This window comes from Penaeus japonicus, unplaced genomic scaffold (assembly GCF_977035675.1).
Source record: "Penaeus japonicus unplaced genomic scaffold, GWHDUDI00000001_assembly GWHDUDI00000004, whole genome shotgun sequence".
Lineage (NCBI taxonomy): Eukaryota > Metazoa > Arthropoda > Malacostraca > Decapoda > Penaeidae > Penaeus > Penaeus japonicus.
In genome coordinates this window covers 26482649-26502648 of record NW_028234406.1, presented here as the reverse complement: position 1 = coordinate 26502648, position 20000 = coordinate 26482649, and the positions used below count along the sequence as shown (strand labels likewise).

Here is a 20000-nt window from a genome sequence, read left to right as displayed (position 1 = left end):
CTCTCTCTCTCTCTTTCTAGTTCTCTCTCTCTCTCTTTCTAGTTCTCTCTCTCTCTCTCTCTCTCTCTCTCTCTCTCTCTCTCTCTCTTTCTAGTTCTCTCTCTCTCTCTTTCTAGTTCTCTCTCTCTCTCTTTCTAGTTCTCTCTTTCTCTCTTTCTAGTTCTCTCTCTCTTTCTAGTTCTCTCTTTCTCTCTTTCTAGTTCTCTCTCTCTCTCTTTCTAGTTCTCTCTCTCTCTCTTTCTAGTTCTCTCTCTCTCTCTTTCTAGTTCTCTCTTTCTCTCTTTCTAGTTCTCTCTTTCTCTCTTTCTAGTTCTCTCTTTCTCTCTTTCTAGTTCTCTCTTTCTCTCTTTCTAGTTCTCTCTTTCTCTCTTTCTAGTTCTCTCTTTCTCTCTTTCTAGTTCTCTCTTTCTCTCTTTCTAGTTCTCTCTCTCTTTCTAGTTCTCTCTCTCTTTCTAGTTCTCTCTCTCTTTCTAGTTCTCTCTCTCTTTCTTTCTCTCTCTCTCTCTCTCTCTCTCTCTCTCTCTCTCTCTCTCTCTCTCTCTCTCTCTCTCTCTTCCCAGCTTTTTTCATCTCCATAACAAAAAAGAAGCCTGATATTCACTTCTGTCTCGCCAACGAAACCGGACGTGATCTCGTTATGTTGGTGTTTACGCCCCTTTTTCCCTCCCCTCGCTGTCGGCGCACCTTGATTTTTGCGCCATTTGCATAATCGGGGTTCCGTGTTTTAAGTCGGTTTTACTCTTTTTACGATTGTTTATTGATATTATTATTTATTATTATTATTTTTTACTGCTGGTATCATTAGTCTTATCGTTATGATGTATAATTATTTTTGTTGTTGCTATGATTGTTATCACTGTTATTAGTTGTTTTTTTATTATCATTATTATTATAATCATGATCTATTATCAGTTTTATGTTGCAGTGATTCACTCTCCACGCACTTGGTAACCAATCTTAAGCTTCTTCAGTGATTTATGTAGCAGTTATTTTCTCAGCTCGGTATTTCTCAAGAACACACCACGCTCCGGAGTATAGTGCTTTCATTCGATCGCCGACACCATAAAGAAAGCGAGAAGAGCGCTCAGGCGTCCATGGTGACAGAAGTCGATTTATTTTGGTTGCTTTTGGTGATGGTGGCGATGGTGGGGAGGGGACAGGGAGAGGTAGGGGGAGGGGGAGGGAGAGTGGAAAGTATGGGGGAGGAAAAGAGAGGTAGGAGGGAAAGAGTGGAGAGAGAGAGAGAGGAGAGAGAGAGAGAGAAAAAAAAAAAAGAGAGAGAGAGAGAGAGAGAGAGAGAGAGAGAGAGGGAGAGAGAGGAGAGAGAGGAGAGAGAGGAGAGAGAGGAGAGAGAGGAGAGAGAGGAGAGAGAGGAGAGAGAGGAGAGAGAGGAGAGAGAGGAGAGAGAGAGAGAGAGAGAGAGAGAGAGAGAGAGAGACTACAGTAAATAAGAGCGAGAAAGAGTTATGTAGAATACTGTAGTAGTCGACCAAACACACACACTCGCTTCATTCCATCTCAAAAGTCCACCCAAGCATTGCAGGTTTAGTTACTTGCAAGTGTCGAGTCTTTTTATGAATACCTTTTCTCCCCCCTCCCCCCCCTCTCTCAAACAGGATCTAAAACTATATGATTTGTTGAAGGTAAGGTAGGGTGGGGGGGGGGGTTGATGTTGATAAGATGTTTGTGTTCTTTGAGATTAAGAAGACTCATGGGTATATTTAAGTGACCTGAAGATGTATTGAGAAGGTGAGCTGCATTCCTGGATGCCCCCCCCCCCTCACCATCACCATCCTTCCCCCTTCCCTCCCCTCCCCTATGCTTCCTTTCCTTATCTCTCCTTTGCTTCCCCCCTTTCCCGTAACACCCATCCTCCTCCTCTTCCTTCTCCAGCTCTCCCCTCCTCCCCCTCCTCCTCCTCCTCCTCCTCCTCCTCCTCCTCCTCCTCCTCCTCCTCCAGCTCTCTCCTTCTCCTCCTGCTCCTCCTCCAGCTCTCTCCTTCTCCTCCTGCTCCTCCTCCAGCTCTCTCCTTCTCCTCCTGCTCCTCCTCCAGCTCTCTCCTTCTCCTCCTGCTCCTCCTCCAGCTCTCTCCTTCTCCTCCTGCTCCTCCTCTAGCTCTCTCCTTCTCCTCCTGCTCCTCCTCTAGCTCTCTCCTTCTCCTCCTGCTCCTCCTCCAGCTCTCTCCTTCTCCTCCTCCTCCTCCTCCAGCTCTCTCCTCCTCCTCCTCCTCCAGCTCTCTCCTCCTCCTCCTCCTCCTCCTCCTCTCTCCTCCTCCTCCTCCTCCTCCAGCTCTCTCCTCCTCCTCCTCCTCCTCCTCCTCCTCCTCCTCCAGCTCCAGCTCTCTCCTCCTCCTCCTCCTCCTTCATCTCTCTCCTCCTCCTTCATCTCTCTCCTCCTCCTCCTCCTCACCCCTTTCCCATCTTTCCTACTGCCTCCCTCCTCCCCCCCCCCCTGCCCACCTCATCCCCCTTTCTAATTACCTTTGCTTGCACGCTCATTCCTTTAATTGTGATTGGAAGGTGATGTTCGTGATGAGCGATGTACAGGGCAATTAACCCCCTGGCGAAGTGACGACTAATTATTACTCAATGTGCAATAATGATGATGAAGGATATAGCGGTAGAAATGGTAATGATAATGATAGATTTGTGTCGTATCATCGTAATTATCACCATCACTATCTTGGATTGATTTGTCTAAAGAAAATATCATCGCGTTTATTATCTTCGTCATCATTTGCAACTCGTAAATGTCATCACTAGACTAGGCAAAATGTGGGCTACAACTACATCGAGAGATGTAGCACATGTAGATCTTGCAAGGTGTTGCATCATTCCTCCGTGGCACCCTCCACCCTATTCCTCTCCCCATCCACAACCCCCACCCCTTCCCCTCTCCCCATCCACAAAAAAGTGGCAACATCGCAACAAATCAAGATCACAAAAATGACTCAGCACTTTGCCAGCCTTGGGCGTTCTGCCGTTTACTCTCTTCTCGCTCGCGTTTTCCTGACACTCTTGGTACCCATCCCCCCCTCTCCCTCCCTCCCTCCCTCCCTCCCTCCCTCCCTTCCTCCTTCCCTTCCTCTCCTCTCCCCCCCTCTCTCTCTCTCCTCTCCCCCCCCTCTCTCTCTCTCCTCTCCCCCCCTCTCTCTCTCTCCTCTCCCCCCTCTCTCTCTCCTCTCCCCCCTCTCTCTCTCTCCTCTCCCCCCCTCTCTCTCTCTCCTCTCCCCCCCTCTCTCTCTCTCCTCCCCTCTCTCTCTCCTCTCCCCCCCCTCTCTCTCTCCTCTCCCCCCCTCTCTCTCTCCTCTCCCCCCCCCTCTCTCTCTCCTCTCCCCCCTCTCTCTCTCTCCTCCCCCCCCCTCTCTCTCTCTCTCCCCCCTCCTCTCTCTCTCTCCTCTCCCCCCTCCTCTCTCTCCTCTCCCCCCCCCTCTCTCTCTCCTCTCCCCCCTCTCTCTTTCCTCTCTCCTGTCTCTCTCCCTCCCTCTCCCTCTCCCTTTCCCTACCTCCCCTCCCTCCTCTCCTTCTTAATAAGGTCATACTAACTGACAACGTTGTCCAGGTGAGGTTATCTGAGCGTTTACCGATTATACAAAATTATTATAATCTGTTTTTTTTCATATTGTGTTTTTTCTTAAGTTTATTTTTTGTTTTCTGTGTCAACTAACTTGTTCTCTTTTCCCTTTGCAGGTAATCTGGTCTTTTGGCGAGTCCGGAAAGAATGACATTCTTTTTGTCTTAATTCTGTGGTGAGAATTTGAGTTTTTGTTTCGTTTAATGTGGTTATTACATTCGTTATCGCAAAGAAAAGGTTTTGCGATTGCCAAAGTATCCATTGGATAGTGCACCGTATAATCTTTTCTTACATTTTTATGCTTTTATTTTTTAATCTATTAAGCTAAGGGGGTGTGTCCGCTTGGAAGTACAACTGGCCAGATCTCACTCGGGTGTCATGGTGGACTGCTAGATTTAGATACGGGGGAAGAAGACGTGTTTGTCAGGAGTGGTGTGTGTGTGTGGGGGGGGGGGGGGGTTAGCGTGCGTGCGCATTGGATAGAGGAGTGTTTGTTTCTGATAGGGGCATATGCTTGTTGCATTTTTCTGTGCATGTAAACGGGGTTTGTGTGTGTGTGTGTGTGTGTGTGTTTATATTATTTATATTTATATTTATATTTATATTTATATATAATATTATTGTGCGTGTTTGTGTGTGCATGCGTGGACGTATCTCTGTCTACGTGTCTCCATCCACTTGTGTGTCTATATCCTTGTCTATTTGAAACTATTTGTGTGTTCTTGTGCGTGTCTGCGTGCGCCTGCATTCACCTGTGTCAGCGTTAGCATATTACCCAAGAGAAAGTAGGCGAGTGACCTGGCCAGTGACGATAGCGTTAGACTTGCCGGCGGTGATAAGAATATGGGCGTCGATCAGTGAGAAGACTAACAAGCTCGCATGTGGTGTATCCGTGCCCTGCATTAGCATACATTGCGCGCACGCCCACGGACAAGCAACCCCTCGATACTGTCGCCCTGTGGAGAAGCTAGCCAATCAAGCAGGTCGCCGGGAATTGAAATAGATTAAGACATAATGAGAGTGACGTGACGAATAAAGATAAAGGCAAAAATGAATATGAAGACAGATGGATTGAGGCAGAATAAGAGAAACACTTGATGAGAGAGAAAATGCACTGGATGGTGAGAGTGAAAGAATTGGTGAAAACACTGATTGTGTTTTTCTTTTTTTTAGAGAAAAAAAAGTTGAGTATGAAATTGATAAGTCATATTCATTGTTCAATATAAGACGACTAAAAATAGAGGGTGAAACTGCACAACTGTTGAATAAAAGACGCGCCAGACACGTGGGTCCCGCGCGCGAGAACAGGTTACAAGACACGGCTTTTGTTGCTCTGTCACCCTCCCCCCTCCCCCCGCCACTCCTCCCACCGCCGTCGCCGCCGCCGCCGCCGCCGATGACGCAATCGCGCTCCGGGCCGGGCGCGCTCTTACACGGGTCTTCGAAGAGCTTTGTCTTGGATCCTGTTGCAATGGCTGAGGTTGCGTGTGGTGAGAGCGAGTGAAAGAGTGAATTGAAAGAGTGAGAGGGAGAAAGAAAGGAGAGAAGAGAAAAGAATGGAGAAATGTAAATCAGAAGAAACTCGTGCAGTCGCACGCACTCGTGTGCGCGCGAAACAGAGAGACCGTTAAAGAGTGGGTGGGTGAAAGTTATTTCACATTAAGTTCGAACGCTGTCAGTTGATTTGAAAGTTCTAAAACTCGTTACTGGTGGCACCGAAGAGTGTCATTGAGCATTTTGGAACATTTTCACAGCATTTTGGGTTAGGTACCTCGCATTTTCAGACTAATTTATGCTGAATGATAAATCAAACTAGCTATAAAAATGAAGTGGGGGAGGGAGAGAGGGAGAGATTGGAGAGAGAGGAGAAATAGAAAGGAAGAGAGGAGAATAGAGAGAGGGGGAGAGATTGGGAGAGGAGGAGGGAGAGGGCGATATTGAGAGAGGAGGAGGGAGAGGGTGTAGGGGCCCAGAGAGAAAACTACAAAAAGCAAAATACCTACAAATCTTTAAAAAAAATGATTTTGGGAAAAGGCGCACACGCAATATGCAGCACATGCCGAGCCGTGTTGCTAGCTCATTAGCTAGCATAATAGCGCAGCCGGCGAGGTCGGGCTGGGCGCCACGACAGCCTTCGCAAGAATGTGACCTCAAAAGGCAGGCGGGAGAAGTATGCGAAAAGAAATCACGGCCTTTTTTTCTTCGTTTTTTTTTTCCTTTTTGTTTCCTTTTGTTTGATTTTGATATGATGCTGGCTTTTGGCGGTGCTGTTTTCATTGTTGTTGATTGTTATTGATGACGAGAGAGAGAGAGAGAGAGAGAGAGAGAGAGAGAGAGAGAGAGAGAGAGAGAGAGAGAGAGAGAGAGAGAGAGAGAGAGAGAGAGAGAGAGAGAATCATGATGAAATCAAAATTTATCGAAAATAATCTTCATATCGTGAACCTGTTCTCCTACCCCCCCCCCCCCCCCATCCCCGGAGTACCACGTTTCTCATCCTCGTGACGTGACGTGACGGGCGAGCGCGCGGGGCTAATTCACGCTCGTTGGGAAATAGCGATCGACGGACTCGGTGGTGCGCGTTTGTTTGTCTGCGTGGAAAGAGATTCTGTTTACCTGTTAACGGCGGCTCGTTTCCGGTGACCTTGGCGCGCGGTTCGGTGGCGAAGACGTAATTTCGTTCGTCTTTTTTTCTTTTATCACGAGGAGGTCACACGTGCGCTTACCCCCCTCTGCCCCTCCCCATACAACCTCCCGCGGCCCTTCCCCTCCCCCAGTCCCTCCCCCCCCCCCCATCTGCTGCTCGTTACTACACGCCGTTCGGTCCCGTTCGTTGAGAGGGGCGACATCCGCGCATCGGTGTCGATACCGAGGGCGTTAATAGTGGCCTCGTGAAGATTAATTCTCTCTCCGTCTCCAGCGTTGCCATACATCTATCTACGTCCTGCGGGTCTACCTAGACCTAGCTATCTATTTGTAGCTCTTTTTTTTTTTTTTGCTTTTGCTTTTATTTTTTGTTTTATTATCTATTAATTTGTCTATATATTGTCACGCCCTCTTTCGCCCTCAGCCCCGCTCTCTCTCCCCCCGAGTCCTTAGATTCAGAAGAAATCCTTGTCTTGCGACCGTGACTTTCCCACAAAAAGTGGCGTCACATTCTGTCTCTTTCCCAACCCCCCCTCCCCCCAACTTCCCCCGCTTTCCCCCTTTCCCATCCCTCCTCCGACACCTATACCTTCACTTCCCCTTAGTCCCTTCCCCACCTCCCCCCTTCCCCCCTCTTCCCCCCTTCCCCTCCTTCCCCCCTTCCCCTCCTTCCCCCTTCCCCCCTTCCCTTCTTTCCCTCCTCCCCCCCCCCCTCTTGCCCACCTCATCCCCCTTTCTAATTACCTTTGCTTGCACGCTCATTCCTTTAATTGTGATTGGAAGGTGATGTTCGTGATGAGCGATGTACAGGGCAATTAACCCCCTGGCGAAGTGACGACTAATTATTACTCAATGTGCAATAATGATGATTAAGGATATAGCGGTAGAAATGGTAATGATAATGATAGATTTGTGTCGTATCATCGTAATTATCACCATCACTATCTTGGATTGATTTGTCTAAAGAAAATATCATCGCGTTTATTATCTTCGTCATCATTTGCAACTCGTAAATGTCATCGCTAGACTAGGCAAAATGTGGGCTACAACTACATCGAGAGATGTAGCACATGTAGATCTTGCAAGGTGTTGCATCATTCCTCCGTGGCACCCTCCACCCTATTCCTCTCCCCACCCACAACCCCCAGCCCTTCCCCTCTCCCCATCCACAAAAAAGTGGCAACATCGCAACAAATCAAGATCACAAAAATGACTCAGCACTTTGCCAGCCTTGGGCGTTCTGCCGTTTACTCTCTTCTCGCTCGCGTTTTCCTGACACTCTGGGTACCCATCCCCCCCTCTCCCTCCCTCCCTCCCTCCCTTCCTCCTTCCCTTCCTCCTTCCTCCCTCCTCCTTCCCTCTCCCCCCCTCTCTCCCCCCTCCTCCTCCTCTCCCTCCCTCCTCCTCCCTCTCCCTCCTCCTCTCCCCCCCTCCTCCCTCCTCCTCCTCCTCCCCCCTCTCTCTCTCCCCCTCTCTCTCTCCCCTCCCTCTCTTCTCCTCCCCCTCTCTCTCTCTCCCTCCTCCCCCTCTTCTCTCCTCTCCCCCCCCTCCTCTCTCTCCCCCCTCCTCTCTCCTCTCCCCCCTTCTCTCCTCCTCTCCCCCCCTCTCTCTCTCTCCCCCCCCCCCTCTCTCTCTCTCCCCCCCCCCCCTCTCTCCTCCCCCTCCCCCCTCTCTCTCTCTCTCCTCTCCCCCTCTCTCTCTCCTCCCCCCCCCCCTCTCTCTCTCTCCTCCCCCCCCTCTCTCTCTCTCCTCTCCCCCCCTCTCTCTCTCCTCTCCCCCCCTCTCTCTCTCCTCTCCCCCCCTCTCTCTCTCCTCTCCCCCCTCTCTCTCTCCTCTCCCCCCTCTCTCTCTCCTCCCCCCCTCTCTCTCTCCTCTCCCCCCCTCTCTCTCTCCTGTCTCTCTCTCTTTCCTCTCTCCCTCTCTCTCTCCTGTCTCTCTCCCTCCCTCTCCCTCTCCCTTTCCCTACCTCCCCTCCCTCCTCTCCTTCTTAATAAGGTCATACTAACTGACAACGTTGTCCAGGTGAGGTTATCTGAGCGTTTACCGATTATACAAAATTATTATAATCTGTTTTTTTTTCATATTGTGTTTTTTCTTAAGTTTATTTTTTGTTTTCTGTGTCAACTAACTTGTTCTCTTTTCCCTTTGCAGGTAATCTGGTCTTTTGGCGAGTCCGGAAAGAATGACATTCTTTTTGTCTTAATTCTGTGGTGAGAATTTGAGTTTTTGTTTCGTTTAATGTGGTTATTACATTCGTTATCGCAAAGAAAAGGTTTTGCGATTGTCAAAGTATCCATTGGATAGTGCACCGTATAATCTTTTCTTACATTTTTATGCTTTTATTTTTTAATCTATTAAGCTAAGGGGGTGTGTCCGCTTGGGAGTACAACTGGCCAGATCTCACTCGGGTGTCATGGTGGACTGCTAGATTTAGATAAGGGGGAAGAAGACGTGTTTGTCAGGAGTGGTGTGTGTGTGGGGGGGGGAGGTTAGCGTGCGTGCACATTGGATAGAGGAGTGTTTGTTTCTGATAGGGGCATATGCTTGTTGCATTTTTCTGTGCATGTAAACGGGGTTTGTGTGTGTGTGTGTTTATATTATTTATATTTATATTTATATTTATATATAATATTATTGTGCGTGTTTGTGTGTGCATGCGTGGACGTATCTCTGTCTACGTGTCTCCATCCACCTGTGTGTGTGTCTATATCCTTGTCTATTTGAAACTATTTGTGTGTTCTTGTGCGTGTCTGCGTGCGCCTGCATTCACCTGTGTCAGCGTTAGCATATTACCCAAGAGAAAGTAGGCGACTGACCTGGCCAGTGACGATAGCGTTAGACTTGCCGGCGGTGATAAGAATATGGGCGTCGATCAGTGAGAAGACTAACAAGCTCACATGTGGTGTATCCGTGCCCTGTATTAGCATACATTGCGCGCACGCCCACGGACAAGCAACCCCTCGATACTGTCGCCCTGTGGAGAAGCTAGCCAATCAAGCAGGTCGCCGGGAATTGAAATAGATTAAGACATAATGAGAGTGACATGACGAATAAAGATAAAGGCAAAAATGAATATGAAGACAGATGGATTGAGGCAGAATAAGAGAAACACTTGATGAGAGAGAAAATGCACTGGATGGTTAGAGTGAAAGAATTGGTGAAAACACTGATTGTGTTTTTCTTTTTTTTAGAGAAAAAAAAGTGAGTATGAAATTGATAAGTCATATTCATTGTTCAATATAAGACGACTAAAAATAGAGGGTGAAACTGCACAACTGTTGAATAAAAGACGCGCCAGACACGTGGGTCCCGCGCGCGAGAACAGGTTACAAGACACGGCTTTTGTTGCTCTGTCACCCTCCCCCCTCCCCCCGCCACTCCTCCCACCGCCGTCGCCGCCGCCGCCGCCGCCGATGACGCAATCGCGCTCCGGGCCGGGCGCGCTCTTACACGGGTCTTCGAAGAGCTTTGTCTTGGATCCTGTTGCAATGGCTGAGGTTGCGTGTGGTGAGAGCGAGTGAAAGAGTGAATTGAAAGAGTGAGAGGGAGAAAGAAAGGAGAGGAGAGAAGAGAAAAGAATGGAGAAATGTAAATCAGAAGAAACTCGTGCAGTCGCACGCACTCATGTGCGCGCGAAACAGACAGACAGACAGTTAAAGAGTGGGTGGGTGAAAGTTATTTCACATTAAGTTCGAACGCTGTCAGTTGATTTGAAAGTTCTAAAACTCGTTACTGGTGGCACCGAAGAGTGTCATTGAGCATTTTGGAGCATTTTCACAGCATTTTGGGTTAGGTACCTCGCATTTTCAGACTAATTTATGCTGAATGATAAATCAAACTAGCTATAAAAATGAAGTGGGGGAGGGAGAGAGGGAGAGATTGGAGAGAGAGGAGAAATAGAAAGGAGAAATAGAAAGGAAGAGAGGAGGAGAGATTGTGAGAGGAGGAGAGATTGTGAGAGGAGGAGAGATTGATAGAGAGGGGGGGAGATTGATAGAGAGGGGGGGAGAGATTGAGAGAGGAGGAGGGAGAGGGTGTAGGGGCCCAGAGAGAAAACTACAAAAAGCAAAATACCTACAAATCTTAAAAAAAATGATTTTGGGAAAAGGCGCACACGCAATATGCAGCACATGCCGAGCCGTGTTGCTAGCTCATTAGCTAGCATAATAGCGCAGCCGGCGAGGTCGGGCTGGGCGCCACGACAGCCTTCGCAAGAATGTGACCTCAAAAGGCAGGCGGGAGAAGTATGCGAAAAGAAATCACGGCCTTTTTTTCTTCGTTTTTTTCCTTTTTGTTTCCTTTTGTTTGATTTTGATATGATGCTGGCTTTTGGCGGTGCTGTTTTCATTGTTGTTGATTGTTATTGACGGAGAGAGAGAGAGAGAGAGAGAGAATCATGATGAAATCAAAATTTATCGAAAATAATCTTCATATCGTGAACCTGTTCTCCTAACCCCCCCCCCCCCCCCATCCCCGGAGTACCACGTTTCTCATCCTCGTGACGTGACGTGACGGGCGAGCGCGCGGGGCTAATTCACGCTCGTTGGGAAATAGCGATCGACGGACTCGGTGGTGCGCGTTTGTTTGTCTGCGTGGAAAGAGATTTTGTTTACCTGTTAACGGCGGCTCGTTTCCGGTGACCTTGGCGCGCGGTTCGGTGGCGAAGACGTAATTTCGTTCGTCTTTTTTTCTTTTATCACGAGGAGGTCACACGTGCGCTTACCCCCCTCTGCCCCTCCCCATACAACCTCCCGCGGCCCTTCCCCTCCCCCAGTCCCTCCCCCCCCTGCTGCTCGTTACTACTACGCCGTTCGGTCCCGTTCGTTGAGCGACATTCCGCGCATCGGTGTCGATACCGAGGGCGTTAATAGTGGCCTCGTGAAGATTAATTCTCTCTCCGTCTCCAGCGTTGCCATACATCTATCTACGTCCTGCGGGTCTACCTAGACCTAGCTATCTATTTGTAGCTCTTTTTTTGCTTTCGCTTTTATTTTTTTGTTTTATTACCTATTAATTTGTCTATATATTGTCACGCCCTCTTTCGCCCTCAGCCCCGCTCTCTCTCTCCCCGAGTCCTTAGATTCAGAAGAAATCCTTGTCTTGCGACCGTGACTTTCCCACAAAAAGTGGCGTCACATTCTGTCTCTTTCCCAACCCCCCCTCCCCCCAACTTCCCCCGCTTTCCCCTTTTCCCATCCCTCCTCCGTCACCTATTCCTTTTCTTCCCCTTCGTCCCTTCCCCTCCTTCCCCCCTTCCCTTCCTTCCCCCCTTCCCCTCCTTCCCCCTTCCCCTCCTTCCCTTCCTTCCCTTCCTTCCCTTCCTTCCCTTCCTTCCCCCCTTCCCTTCCTTCCCCCCTTCCCTATTCATTTTTTTCCTTTCGCTACACCGCTTCCTTTCCCCCTTTCCCCGACGCCTTCCTCTCGCAGCGATGCTCAAATCGTTAACGAAGGCGTCCTCCCGTGAGAGTAATGGGCGATTTGTGTATGTTGTTAGGGGGAGGGAAGGGGGGAGGGGAGGGGTTGGAGGAACGATGAAGAGGAGAGCGAGGCGGAGGGGAGAGGACCGATGGAATGAGGGGGGAGGGGTGGGGGGGAGAAGTATTCGAGTCAGCGTGACGCCCTTGCCGTGACTGACGAAGGTGCGAGCGAGGAAAGTGACGGGCTGAACCTTGATGGAGGAGGGGGGGGGGGTGAAGCGAACACCCTTCCTCCCTCCCCCTCCTCCTCCTCCTCCTCCTCCTCCTCCTCCTCCTCCTCCTCCTCCTCCTCCTCCTCCTCCTCCTCCTCCTTCCCCCCTACATCCCCTCCCACCCCTTGCCCTCGTTAGCGCTCTCGGTAAAATTGTTATACTTTGTGGAATCGCGGTTGGAATGGGGGAGGGGGGGGAGTGGGGACGTGGTCGTTTTGTTTTTTTGTTTTTCTTGTTTTTCTTGTGTATTGGCAATTTTTGTTTTTTCCTTTGCCTTTGCTTGGAGATTTTTCCATTATCGTATTTCTTATCTTTCATTTTTGTTTCTATCACTTGCTATTAGGCTTTGGTAATTTCTCTTCGCCATCTATTTTTTCTGCAATAATCAGTCTTATCTTATTTGTTTTTGTCTTTTTTATTTATCATTTTGCAATTTGTGACTTTCGTTACTGTAACTTTCACGTCGGTTCATAGTTTTATTTTAAGCTCATTCGCTTTCTCTCACTTTCTTCTGCTTCTCTCCCTCGCTCCCCCCCCCCCCCCCCACCCCTCGCCTTTCCTATCTTCGTGTTACCCTTTCCCTCTTTTTTCTCTTTCACTCTCTCTCTCCCTCCCTCTCTCCCTCTCCCTCCTTTCGTTTCCCTCCTTTCGTTTCCCTTTCCCTCTTTCTTCTTTTTCACTCTCTCCCACTCCCTCTCCCTCCTTGTCCCTCTCCAGCCCTCTCCCCTTGGCTTGAGGACCAAGGCTAAATTAAGGGCCTTGACATGACACAATGTGACCGCGACTTCAAAGAAAAGAAGAAAAGAAAATTCGCTTCTGTTTGCAATTAACATTTCAAAAAAGCTGCAACGAGGGAAAATGGCCCTAAAAAAGGTGGATATTTTTAGATTTGTATTTTGTATTTTTTGACATTTTGGTTTGCTGTTTCTTTCAGGATTTTAGGTTTTGGTAAAAGTTATTTATTTATCTAGTAAGGAGGATCGTAATCATCTACTTCCCCTCCTCCTCTTTCTCCTTCATCCCCTTCCCTTTTCCCACCCCTAAAAAAAAGACATAATAGGGATAAAATTTCTCTAAGAGTTGGCATTCAGATAAAATTAATGAATAATTAGAAATATTGATAAAGATAGATGTAGTTCTCGTGTGTATACGTATGAGGGTAGGTATTTGGGAGGGGGGGGGGGAGAGTGAAGTGGAAGGGGTGCAGGGTGTAGGGGGGGGAGGGACCAGGTCATGCACGAAATCCCTTCGAGGCTTGCTCACGTGACCTGGTTTTATCGAAGGCTGTAAAAAGGCGACGCGTGCGGATTGGCTCGTCCTTGGTGTACTCTGTGCTCTCTCCCTCTCCCTCACCCTCTCCTTCTCTCCCTCTCCCTCTCCCCCTCCCCCTCCCCCTCTCTCCCCCTCCCTCCCCTCTCCCCCTCCTCCCTCTCCTCTCTCCCTCTCCCCTCTCCCTCCCTCCCTCTCTTCCCCTCCTCTCCCTCTCTCCCTCTCCCTCTCCCTCTCCCCCCCCCCCTCTCTCTCTCTCCCCCTCCCCCTCTCTCCCTCTCTCCCTCTCCCCCTCTCCCCCCCTCTCTCTCTCTCTCTCTCTCTCTCTGCTCTCTCTCTCCTCTCCCACTCCCCGTACTCTGTCGACCACCATAAATAGTCTGGAATTGTATCGTCGAATTTACGGAACACAATAACTTTGCTCCCTCTTCCACTTTCCTCTTCTCCCGCCCTTCCCTTCCTCCTTTCACCTTCCTCTTCCTTTTCCCTTCCTCTTCCTTTTCCCTTCCCTTCCCCTCCTTTTTCCTTTCCCCTTTCTTTTCCCTTCCTCTCCCTTTTCCCCTTTCCCCTTCCCTTTCTTTTTCCCTACCCCTTCCTTTTCCCTTCCCCTCCCCTTCCCTCTTCACCTCCCCTTCCCTCTTCCCCTTCTCGTTCTCCTTCCAGTTTCCCTTCCCTTTCCAGTCCTCCTCTTATTTTTTCCTCTGTCGTATACTGGTATACACATGTGCGCGCGAAAGCTTAGTCATCAATCGCCAGACACAACAGCACTACTCTTTCTTCATGATATACGAGGATTTTTTAAAAAGTTTTTAATGTAATCTTCAAAACTTTGGTTGCAACTGACTTTCCCCCATTGCTCAGTTTACCTTATTTCTGACTGAGTTTACCCCACTGCTGATTTACCCCATTTCCTGACAACGGCGCTAAGCTGTTCTTGCTGATTATGAATTTGGTAGGCTGCTCTTGCCTAATTGAGACTGTTAAAGACAAGTTTTTGGTGGTAACATGTTTTTTGTTACCGCTTTAATCATGCGTTAAAATGTGTGTATAATTCACATGCTAGACACATTAATTACAATGATAATAATTCATAATGATGGTTGTGGATATGATAGAAATGGTGTAATGACACATGCTTACTATGAATATAATGGTTCTAACGGTATTAGATGAAATGTTTAATGGTACTGATAATGTCATTAGTTCTTGACTCCTTTTATCATTTCGTCTTAAATTTAATAGACTTAAAGACGGCAACAACAAATTTCTAGCCATCTGTTTATTGTTCACATGGGTTTTTCGTGTGAATGAGTGAGTGAGTGAGTGATTCATGCGTTTCATTGGCACCGGTTTTGAGAAAGGGGAACTCAAACCGAACATTACTAAAGGGATACTGATAAAAAGCAACAACTGATATAGTAATTATCATCAGTAACTAAAGGGCAACTTACTAATGACTTGATACGTTTTTAATAGTCCCTTAATGGTAACTAATTGGCGGAATGACACTCGCAGAAGAGACCGCGGGACGCCGATAACGCGCACACATACAGCATTGATCCATAGCGTAATCTGTAGTAAATAATGACACGGAGTTTAACAGAAGCCATTGGTGATGTGAGCTTCCAGTCAGGTGGGGGAGGGTACTGAATAGAAGTGTGGTGATGAAGATGTGATGACAAGGGTGTATGTGTGTGATGATTATTTTGCTTATCAGGATGCAAATGCTGTAGAACAAGAATGGTGACAAGGTGGGTAGGTGGGTGGTGGGTGATTGAGTGAGTGATTGTGCTTGTGAGTGAGTGAGTGAGTGATTGTGCTTGTGAGTGAGTGAGTGAGTGATTGTGCTTGTGAGTGAGTGAGTGAGTGATTGTGCTTGTGAGTGAGTGAGTGATTGTGCTTGTGAGTGAGTGAGTGAGTGATTGTGCTTGTGAGTGAGTGAGTGGGTGTGCTTGTGAGTGAGTGGGTGGGTGAGTTAGTTTGCGCGTGTGTATGATGATGATGATGAGGCTGAGGATGGTGGTGGTGGTAGTGATGGTGAATTGGCTATCAGTCGAGGCGGATTACAGAGCAAGAGTGTGATGATGTGCGCGTGTGTGTTAAGAAACTTTCCCCCCTGGCGAGTGTGCGGACGACCCAGTGAGGGAGCCTGTGAGAGGTAGTGGACGACCTTGGCTAACGGGATCCGCTCCGCGCGTGTGTACGTACGTGTCTGTGTGCACTTATGAGCTCTTGGATTGGAATGTGTGTGTGTGTGTGGGGGGGGGTGTATGTGTCTGTGTGTGTAGGTGTGTGCACGCGTATGGGCATGTGTATATGTAATGGAAACAGACAAAAAGACAGGGCAGGTGGAGAGACACAGACAAGGTTACGTATACACAGATATAGACAGTTAGAGAGAGAGAGAGAGAGAGAGAGAGAGAGATCTTAAGACCTTAAGTCCTTAAGCTTAAGACTTTAAGACTGGAGTTTTTATTCTTAAATATTCCTAGTAAGATAAAATGTAGCCTCTGTGTTGGACTATATACACATTACTTATGTGTTAAGTTCATTTATAGACGCGGACAAGAAATTAACACGGAACACACACACCCACCTTTTGTAATTCAATGTACGAGTGTCTGTTTCCTTGTCTGGGTATATGATATGTCGCCTTGGCTTTATATGAACGTTTGTTTGTCCCCGAAAGTGTTAAGTTGGTAAATGTATATTTTTTTGTGTGTGTCTGTCTGACTGTATGTATGCGTGTGTATATATGAGTGTGTCTTTCTCTCTGTATGTATGTATGTGTGTGTCTGTCTGTCTGTCTGTCTTATGTATGTATGTGTGTTTATATATCACCTTGCCCTTCTAAAACCTTTGTACTATTACTGTGAACCAAAAATGAAAGCATTCTTACTACAACTACAATTATGAACCCAGAATGCATAAATTCCATTACTTTTTTATCATATTTAATAGATGCAAGACTACCTATATTAAGCTCTGTCTGGTCGTGGATATGTGATTTAGATAATTTGTGTGTGCGCGCGTGGGGGGGGGGGTCCGTCGGTCCGTCCGCCCGTTACCTTTCATGTGCGCTTCTATATTTGGACACTTACACGTATCAAAAAGCACATTCCTCGCCCCAACGTACAGTATGTGAGCGATGTAGGTAAAGTACGGTTTTTCCCGGTTAGGGGGTATACATTGACACGCTTACACGACACGAGTGCTTGCTGTGCGGTGTCAAAACGTCGAGGCGATAAGGAGTGACACGTCTCATTTAGGGAATGATAAGGTGGGGGGTGAGAGGGGGGGCGGTAGGGGAAAAGGAGTAAGAGGTGGGGGTAACAGTTAGGGGAAAGGAGGAAAGAGGTTGGAGTAAGGGTTAGGGTGAGAGAGAGTCGGGGGAAAGATTCTCAAGGGGCGTGAGAAGGGGAGAGGTAAGGGGGGGGGGAGGCGTTCCACCGTCTGTCAGAAACGTAATAAGAATTCACAGAAGACGCCGATTCTTTGAAAGTGCTGATGCGGTTGAATGGAAGAGGACGATGATGATGATGATGATGATGATGATGATGATGATGATGATGATGATGATGATGATGATGATGATGATGATGATGATGATGAGGAGTTAAAGGAAGAATAAAAACAACAACTGAAGACTGAAGAAGAGATACCGATTGAAGTTCCAGCGGCTCGTCTTCACACCCAGGGACTCAGGTGAGAGAGAGGACCTCCCCGGTGGCATTTAGGCGCGTCGGGCAGAGAGTCAGGCATCTGTCAAGCAGGGCCATCCTGGGAGAGGGACACAGAAATAGAAAGGAAGGGAGAGACAGGAAGAAATGACATATGACAGAGAGGGATAGAGGGATACAGAGAGAGTGAGTGAGTGGGATGTAGAGAGATAGAGGGGGGGATAGGGGAAGAGAGAGAGAGAGAGAGAGAGAGAGAGAGAGAGAGAGAGAGAAGGGGGGGGGGGAGACGGTTGGGGTAGGGGTATACAGAGACAGAGAGGAGAGAAAGTGAGAGGGATGTCATTCTTGCGTTCGAACATAGATGATCGCGCGGATTAAGTGCCTGAATTCCGCTCGGTCATGCGCAAATAAGGAGCTCACTTTGAAGGCTCATGACCATGGACAACAGTGAGAGCATGACGAGAGGGGAGAGCCGGAGGGGGGGAGGGGGGGGGGGAACCTTTGTCTCTTGTTTTCTGTTCTGCTTTTGCCACCTACTCGACTGCTCGACGTCACCAAGCTAGGGGGTGGGTGAGGGTAGGATGTGGGGTTGAGATAGGTGGGCGGGAAGAGGGTCTTGGGAACCTGTTGTCTTGGTCATTTTTCAAATCTCTCGCTCATTTCCATAAACACAATGTTGGGCTACGATTCATCTATATTATAAATCAGTCTTGTGAATCACGTTTAGGATCTTATCTTCTTCTTCATTCATTTTGTTCGTCTTCCTCCTCTTCTCGCCCTTTCTCCCTCTTCTACCTCTTCTCGCCCTTTCTCCCTCTTCTACCTCTTCCTCCCCTCTTTCCCCTTCTCCCTCCTCCTCCTTGCTGCCGCTTGTTCTTGAAAGCAATTTCGCAATTTCTCGCCGCCTTTTTTTTTTTTTTTTTTTTTTTTTTTTTTTTTTTTTTTTTTTTTGTCGGATTGGAGTTCCTGTCATTAAGGAGGAGGTAATCGGTTTGCCTTGGTTTCTTGGCTGATTTATTGGTTGCTTCGTTAACTACGATGAAAAAAAGGGGGATGGGGGAGAGGTGATTTAGATCTCTCTACTTTTATTTGTTTAGTTGTTTATTGATCTTTCTTTTCATGTGGTTTGTCACCAGGGTTGTGAGGGAGAGTTATTGACGGATTGTGTATGAGATTCATGGTTGTGTTATAGATGATGATGGTAGATTAAGGGATATTTTGGGGTAGAATAAGTAAATGCCTTAGGTAGAGATGAGGGTAGATGGTAGGTTAAGACTAACAAATAACTTATTTTTTGTTGCACATTGATATTCACGGTGTTGTTCAGTGATATTTCTTTTATACTGCCTTTTGTTGAAACGAGGGTTGCGATGCCGTAGATTAACCGCTATCCTTACTTTCAATGGCTTCTTCTTTTTCTTTTTTTTTCTGCAAGAATATCTTTACAAGATCATTCTCACTTCTCTCGCTGACGTATCAGCTGATATTGCCGTGATTTTATTTATTTATAGGATGCTCTTCCCGATGATAGGACGTTCCGTGGCCTTTGTTGGGGGAGTGTCTGCGGATGCTGGAGTCTTTCTGTATAAGGGACTTGAGAAGCGGTTTCATTTCAAGGTCGACTTCCTTACCCATCCTTTACCTTGAGCTGAGAGGGGGGGGAGGAAGGAGGGGGGGGGGAAGAGTAGATGGATGGGAGAAGATGGGAATGTGAGGGGGAAGGATGAGGGTAGAAGGGAAAGGGAGGCGGAGAGGTAGAGAGAGAGAGAGATGGAGATGGAGGAGGCGGTAAAGGGAGGTGGAGGGCGAGAGTGGCAAAAAGGGGTATGGCTTGGAGGGATAGGATGAAGGGAGATTGGGGTGGGGGAGATGGAGCAAAGAAGGGTATGGAGGAGAGAAGGGAGAGGGGGTTTTGCAGCTTCGTGTCTTCTCTCTTCATTTTTGTCTTTATCCTTTGTCTCTCTCGCTCGCTCACTCTTCCCTCCTTCCCTCCCTCCCTCTCCCTCTCCCTCTCACATTATCACTTCTCTCTTTTTTATGTTATATTTTCGTTTTTCTCCCTCTTTATGCTCGTCCCCTTTCCTTTCCTCTTCTCATCCTCCTCCTCTTCCTCACCCTCCTTCTGCTCCTATCCCCCCCCCCCCCGCTTTCCTAGTATTGATAGTATTAATAGAATAAAAAAAGCAGAAGAGGAAAAGAAAAAGGGTTACGCACTGAGAGGGGGGAGGGGAGGGGAGGGGAGGGGGGGAGTTAAGGAAAGGAAAGGAAAGGGAAGGGGGGGGGGCGTGGGTGCTGCAATAGTAACATGACACTGGACGAGAGTGAGAGTACTTTTTGGGGTCTTTCCACACCCTCTCCCTTGCTGACGCCCACTCCCTGTGCGTGGAGGGAGTGAGGAATACGAGAATATTTTACAACATGGTTTGACGCTGTAATCTCGGCTATACCTCTCGGGAGAGCCGCTCTCTTGAAAACACTATTATGATAGTACACAACTCTTCAATATCGTACAATATAAATACAAATCATGCCGTGAGGATGGTATAATAAGTAACATAGTGAACATACTACATCTAAATCGTATATATATAGTGTAGAGTCATGTATCCTTTTCCCCTTGTATACTGTATATTTATGCGTGTCACGTAGAGGGGGAAAAGATGCCATCATTCGCCTCCGAAGAAGGTTTGTTCGAGTTAGTGCCCCCGTTGCAAAGATCTGCAGCATCTAGACACAGCGACCCTGATCTCACACGCACACACGTCTCGTCCTTGCACCGCTGTCTAGTGATACTCCTGCTCGGCACAGGTCATGAGGCTCGCACAGCATGGGCTAAGGGACTGAGACTGACCGGATTGCAATGCTGCACAGTCGACCGGACGTCGCGGGATCAAAAATAAAATCGCAAAATCGGAAGAACTTTCGCTCGACAATATCCGGAACGTAAAACTTCCCGACTAAGCCCGGACGCTGCAAACCCGAGCGGCCGACGGAGATTGCCTCTCATTGTTCCTAAGAGATTGGATACATTTTTATCTCCTCTTCCCCCTCCTTTCCCTCCCCTTCCCTCCCTTCCCTCGCCCTCCCCCCGGTTTTCTGCTTGGTTGATATTTTCCATGTAAGTTTTTCAGCTGCCGGAAATCAAG

At 48.0% G+C, this 20000-nt stretch overlaps 1 protein-coding gene and 1 long non-coding RNA gene across 3 annotated transcripts in view; both read left to right on the top strand.

Annotated features, from left to right (window-relative positions):
* Nucleotides 1-3748, top strand: part of LOC147471985 (uncharacterized) — a 147952-nt gene extending 144204 nt beyond the window's left edge. Inside the window, exon 4 of the long non-coding RNA XR_015191008.1 lies at nucleotides 3690-3748. This is a non-coding gene — a long non-coding RNA (uncharacterized LOC147471985). The remainder of the gene's footprint in view (nucleotides 1-3689) is intronic.
* Nucleotides 1-20000, top strand: part of LOC147471984 (terminal nucleotidyltransferase 5C) — a 282249-nt gene that overhangs the window by 222693 nt on the left and 39556 nt on the right. Inside the window, exon 1 of one of the 2 annotated variants that reach the window (XM_086536385.1) lies at nucleotides 8408-8426. The exons of the other annotated variant lie outside the window; for it this stretch is intronic. The gene's annotated coding sequence lies outside the window, so the exon portion shown is untranslated. Of the gene's footprint in view, nucleotides 1-8407; nucleotides 8427-20000 lie in introns of those variants that run through there. 2 annotated transcript variants of the gene reach the window in all.